Here is a 6399-nt window from a genome sequence, read left to right on the forward strand (position 1 = left end):
GGGGGTGGTTTCTGGTTTCAGTGAGTTCATATGCAATCACAGAACATGTAAAATGCTTCCACTTCTAAGAAAGAAAACTAGAAGCAGGAAAAATGGGGCTGAGCTTTCTCAAGGTGCTGGTTAAACTGGCTCTGCCGGTATCTGTGCTCTGTCCTGGGACACTAGGTAGAAGACAGGCATGCTCCCTATTCCGGGAACTCTGCCTGCCCTAGTTGCTTATGGCCGTCAGATCTGGCTGAGCCACACATGTACAGTCAGGAATTCCACCTCCTGGAGGCTAGACCCTTAGTGTTAAGTCGGTGGGAAACAGTTGAAGCAAGAACTGGACCCTCTAAAACCAGATCCATCTGCCCCTAAAGTGGAAACAATTCCAAGAGAATTAGTCTCAATATTGTGCTCCTGTGTTTTGTGACGTGTGGAGATCAACACTTGTCTTCTCACCCCAAAAAGGGAGCCCACCACAGACCAGAGTATGGGTACCACCAAAGTCCAGCTTGGTCAGCCAATGAGTCTTGTTAGGGTTACTTACAGGAATATAGGTTAAAGGTTACTTAAAGGAGCAGTAATGACTCAAAGACAGCTGCATCACCAAAAGCCACTCCAGAATGGGTCACAGGTCACAGAAAGCTGGGAACCTGCAATGCATAGCCTGCAGGCAGCTCAGCAGGTTGGAGAGTGGAGATCTGCTGTTTTGTTTCTTCCAGGCAACTAACTGGTCTGAGACCTTTTTGTTTGTTTGTTTTTCGAGACAGGGTTTCTCTGTGTGGCTCTGGCTGTCCTGGAATTTGCTCTGTAGACCAGGCTGGCCTCAGAGCTCTGCCTGCCTCTGCCTCTGGGATGCTGGGACTAATGCATGCACTACCACCATCCGGCTTCTCTGAGTGTTTTTTGCAGCTTTTCTCCTTTCAGCCACTTCTTTGTAGCTCAATTTGTCTGAGAGTCTATTTGGAAGTTCTGTTCCACTGTCTCAGAGGGACTCCCACTTTTATTGCTTACTCTGGCAGGGAGGGGCCTGGTCAATCTGGTGAGTTTCAGGGACTTCCTGAAGCTATTTCTAGTTGTTCACCTTCCTGTTTAAGGAGCTTCCCTGCAGGATAGAATGTTTCACCTTTGGAGTCTACTGTATCCTGATGGTGGGAAACTGTTCTAGTAGGGTTACGGGACTCTCTTTTACTGGTGATCCAAAGATTCTAGCCCAAGAAAGAGATTGCTTTTGTTTTTGAGATAGAGTCTCACTGTGTAGCCCAGGTTGGCCACAAACTCACAGAGGTCCAACTGCTTCACCTTGCCAGTACTGGGATTGAAGGTACAAGCCACTCTGCCCCTCTAATAAGTTGTTTGACCCTCTTCATTTGTTTGTTTGTTACTTTTGAGACGGCGTCTCACGCTGTAGTCTGGAGTCAGCCATCCTAGACCTCTTGGCCTCCCCAGTGCTGGGACTCCAGGTGTAAGCCACCACCAGAGGCCACACACAGTTCTTGAGTTGAACTTTTCACTTCTCTTTGCTTCTCACCATTGTGAGCCCCATGGGCACCAGAGTCAGACAGTCAGAAGAAAGGTCAGAAAGTAAAGATGGAGCTGCAGTGTTCACTGAGAAACATATGCTTGACTCTGAAGAGTTGTTCTTTAAAATGATTTGATTGTTTTCTTCCTTAAGACAGGGTCTCGGGCTGGAGAAATGGCTCAGCGGTTAAGAGCACTGACTGCTCTTCCAGAGGTCCTGAGTTCAAATCCCAGCAACCACATGGTGGCTCACAACCATCCATAATGAGATTGGATGCCCTATTCTGGTGTGTCCGAAGACAGTGACAGTGTAGTCATAAATAAAATAAATAAATGTATCATTAAAAAAAAAAAGACAGGGTCTCATATATCCTAGAATGACCTCAAACTCACCATGTAATGTAGGATGACCTCACATTTCTGATCTTACTTTTCATCTCTTTAATGCTAGAATTATCTGTGTGCACCACTATGCCCAGTTTATGTAGTACTGGGGATCGAAGCTAGGGCTTCACGCATGCTACGCCGCAATCCACAAATTCTACCAAATGAGTTACATGCCTAGGCCCTGGCCTTGAACACTTACAAAATATTTTTAAACTTGAAAATTATTCTGCTTCACGGTTTTAACCACACCTATAAGAATTACTAGGGGGACTCATCATATCTGAGGGGCGTACAGAGCTGACAGCGACACTTCTACTTTTATATCTGAGGGAAGTCAGCTCGAGAAGCACAGCAGAGGGGTGACTTTCCACACCTGCTGAGATGCGGAAGAGGTTCAAGGGCAAGCAGGTCACTCTTCCCACACAGCCTGGCTTTGGACAAAACCTTTGCTCTGGAAATCTGGCGGGTAGAGGCTCCACTCAGCACTGGGACAGAGAGGTGCTGTGAGAGAGATCATCACAGCCAGCAGTTGGTTTTTCCACAGCGCCAACAAAGAATCACTGCCTCCATATAGCACTCTTCAGTCAAAGCAAACACAGGGAGTGCCCAGATCCCATGTTAGAGCAGGAAATACACTGGGGAAATTAATTGTCCTGTGGTTTAAGAAAGTCGGCAACATGGAAGGTCATCAAGGTCCTTTTGTTGAATTGGAAAAGGAAAAAAAAATCAGTAATTGGGGGTTGGAGAGATGATGGCTCAGTAGTTAAGAGTGAGCGCTGCCCTTGCAGAGGAGCCTCTGTACACATCTGCAGAGACACACATACAGACACACAATACCAAAAACCAAAGCTTACAAAGAAAATGTGGCACAACCAAAATGCAGAAACAAGAGAAAGAATTTATATCAGTGTGTGGGTGTGCGAGCGTGCATAAGAGCACATACTCATAATACCATTCAATTGTAATCCACTTAAGACTTGTGAAATGAAGATTCTTTGGTCCACATATGCCCATGTCATGTTTGGGTCTAACAAAAAGAGAACTCAAATGTGGAAGCTTCGTTATAATGGATGACCTTGAAAGAGGTCATAAATCTGCTTCCTGAGCTGGAGTTAAATCTAGGCACTTAGAGACCGTGCGCCGCCACCCTCCTCCCCATGTTCTCATGTAACACAGAGAACACCCCTCACCACTTCCATCTCTTCAGGTCATTTTTAGCACGCAGTGTAAATAACCACCTCATGACTCCCCTTGTGGTATAACCCAGATATTTTGTCTCTTAGAAACCACAGTATTTCTGTATTCCTGGAAATGTAGACAGAAACAATAGCATTAGAAAGCAATGGATGATGGTCTAGAAACGATCTTATCTCAGACTTTCAAATACCGGCTGGCAGCGTCAGGGCAGGAGGGAGACTTGCAGAGCTCTTTAATACATTTACTGGGTAAATAATAAACGCTTACAGTTCCTGACTTAATCAGAATGAAGTTCATTAGGATAAAGAGCTGTGCCCTTTGGTCCTGTTTGCATTAAGCAAGCTCTTAATTTCATTTAATTTCACTCACATCTCTGAAAGGAATTATAGGCTGTAAGGCAGGCCAAGAAGGGGGCAAGGGAAATTAGCAAAGATATTCACCAGGGCGGATAGAGGGAAGTGGAGGTGGTGGGTTCTCTTTAGAGCCAAGGGATGGATGCTCTCTTATCATCCCAAGACTAGGCCAGCCATTTAACTTCTTGTTTTTAACTTTTAACTGTGCCAGTCTCTCCCTGAGTTTGAAAACATGTTATCGGGTCATCGAAACCTTTGATGAAACATCTCAGACTTGTATGTGCAGGAGCTGGTGAAGGTGCATTCTATTTGACTCGGGAGTGAAGATTTTAAGGCTTTTTTTTTTTTTTTTTAATAGCAGGACTTGCCTGAAAGCCCTGAGGAGAGATTGTTATCTCTAGACAGATGCTAACTTGGTTTCACTGATGGGAGTCCGGGGTAAAGTTAAAAGTGCTTCCAGTTTTAACGCAGCTGGAAATTCATGCCTCTGGTAGAGTGCTCACCTAATATGCCCAAGGTCCTGGGCCCTGGCTTCAATCCTCAACTGAGGAGGCAGGTAGAAAGGTTTCTGTAGATATTATTTATGTCTTGGAATGTTAACTCCATTGGTATGGTAGTATTATTTATCAACTACCTGGCATTTTAATATGTAAAAAGTGACTGTGTCCTCTTTCTTCAATTTGGTTTTTGTTCATTTGGAGAAATCAAGTGTAATATCACTACATCCCACACCCATTTGCCACTGCAGGCTGCAACCGGACAGAGAGAAAAATAATAAAAGTCCTTAACCAGAAGTACCCACCCAAGGTCATTTGGAATTGTTTTGATGTACACCGGCTAGAAGAAATCTGGGCATCTCGGTGGGAATGTGGGTAAATGATGTCATTGCACAGAATTAGGACCAGACGGAGGAAATGGAGCCAGATCCTGCAGGGGGTAGCACTGAATCCAGGAATTGGGTATGAAAGGCTCCGACTGCTCTTCAGAGCATGAAAAGCATTAACTGGGAAGCCAATCCATTTCTAGGACTTGGCTGGGAAGATAATGGCATTGCAGAGCGGGGATGCGGGCTGGGAGCCTACGTTCTGATACTAAAATACTGAGCTGTAGCAGACACTGGGCATGAGGAGCAAGACTCCCACAGGAGACTTAGTGTGACTGTGGAGCGATGTCATCTGTGGGGCTGTAATCAGTAGGAGCAAAGCTGCACGTTGAGCACGTTTTCTCCTGGCGATGGATCCAGACCGCAGCCTCCAAGATCTGTTACAGAAATAAACAGCTGGGAGACAACAACCAAAACAGCAACACGGGCAGGGCGGGCGGGAGCCGAAGCTCCGCCCCTGCTAGCCTCTGACCAATCAGAAGCCTGTTGCCGGGGTCCTGTATTGGGCAGCCTGCCGTTCCCATAGAGACCAAAGAACATTACACACTAAACACTGGCGGCGTTGACGTCTATGCGTTTTATCCATGGAGACGACAGAGCAAACGTCATCCCTCCCTCCTCCTCGCTTCCCCGCCCTCCCTCTGCGCCAGGGGCAGAGGAGCGTCGCCATCACGTGTTGCCAGCCGGGCGGGAGGCCGGGAGGCGGGGCCTGTTGTCATGACTGCCGAGGCTGCTGTTGTTGTTTGGAGCTGTAATTAGAAAGTGCTGAGGCGGCAGTGGAGCCAGAACAGATTCTGGAACAGTGTCTACCGCCCCCGGGCCAGCGAGGGTTCCCCAGCCCTGGGAAAGCCAGGACACCCCCTAGGCTGTCCCAGCACGCCTCAGCCTCGGGTCCTGAGCCAAGATCTGTCTGTGAGCCTGGGACTCCAAACTGAGGCCAAACCTAGACCACTCCCTTCACCCTCAGTGGACCGTAACTGTCTGGGTGACCTCCCTAACCACTTCTCCTCAGACAGTAGACCACAGAACAGCCACTAGCCAAACTACCTTGCCCTGGAGGCTAAAAGCAAACCCAGCTTAGAGAACTCCCACTGTTGGAATCAACCCCAGAGTCAAGGAAAATCGGGAGAGGAAAAGTTTAAATGTTGCCTTTCGTATAGCAGAACTCGAAGCATTCATTCCGTGGAACTCTGGTTGAAAGCCTGGGGGAAGGAATACCTAAATGACCCCACTTGAAGGGAGAGGACACTCAGAAGTCCCTGAGGACTTTGTTTGCAAAGTTGAGGAAGTCCTGAAAAATTTAGGTCAATAACTGAAGCTTAATTCTGTCTTCGTGAGACAGGTGAGCCAAACGTGAGGAAATTCTGTGCTCTTGCTTTCTTTTTTTTGTTCCCTTGGCCCAGCTCTGGAAACAGTTGCAGAAAGACTGAAGCAGCAAAGAAAGGAAAGAAACAGAGGAAGGGTTAAGCTGACCACCTTAAGGCAACCACTGAACAGAATGCAAGTTCTGGGTGACAAGACATGGCCGAAGCGCTCAGGACTCTACATAATCACAATCTGGATTTAAATTGTGCCTTATGGGGTTGGGGAGTCAAAAGGGAGATTACTCATTGGAATTCAAAACCATCATTGTAGGGCATGGGGTGCGCTTCTGTGATCTCAGCATGTAAACGGAGCAGGCACATTTCCAGTTCCAGGAGCCCTGGCAATACAGCAAGACTCAAAACTCAAACCAACACCCAAAATGTAAGCAGCTGGGTGAGGATAGTAGAGTGTGTTTTAGAGGCTGAAGACATAAAGAAGGAATTCGTGAAAATAAATGGTATTTGGAAATGGCCTGGAATTCTTCCGTTCCTCCTCCAACACATATCCCATTTTCTATCTTTGACCAATCACACCTCAGGGTTTCCTATTACTCTGCAATAGCCTGGATTTCCAATGGACATTTAAGCGCCTATCCACAAAGGGAGCCCATCTCCCATACTCACCACGCAGCGCCCCCCCCCATCCTCTGACCCACCTCTTTCTCACTTCTTTGGCACCCTTCTCTAAACAGCTCTCCTTTCCTTCCCTTCC

This window comes from Grammomys surdaster, unplaced genomic scaffold (assembly GCF_004785775.1).
Source record: "Grammomys surdaster isolate TR1022 unplaced genomic scaffold, NIH_TR_1.0 210, whole genome shotgun sequence".
Taxonomy (NCBI): Eukaryota; Metazoa; Chordata; class Mammalia; order Rodentia; family Muridae; genus Grammomys; species Grammomys surdaster.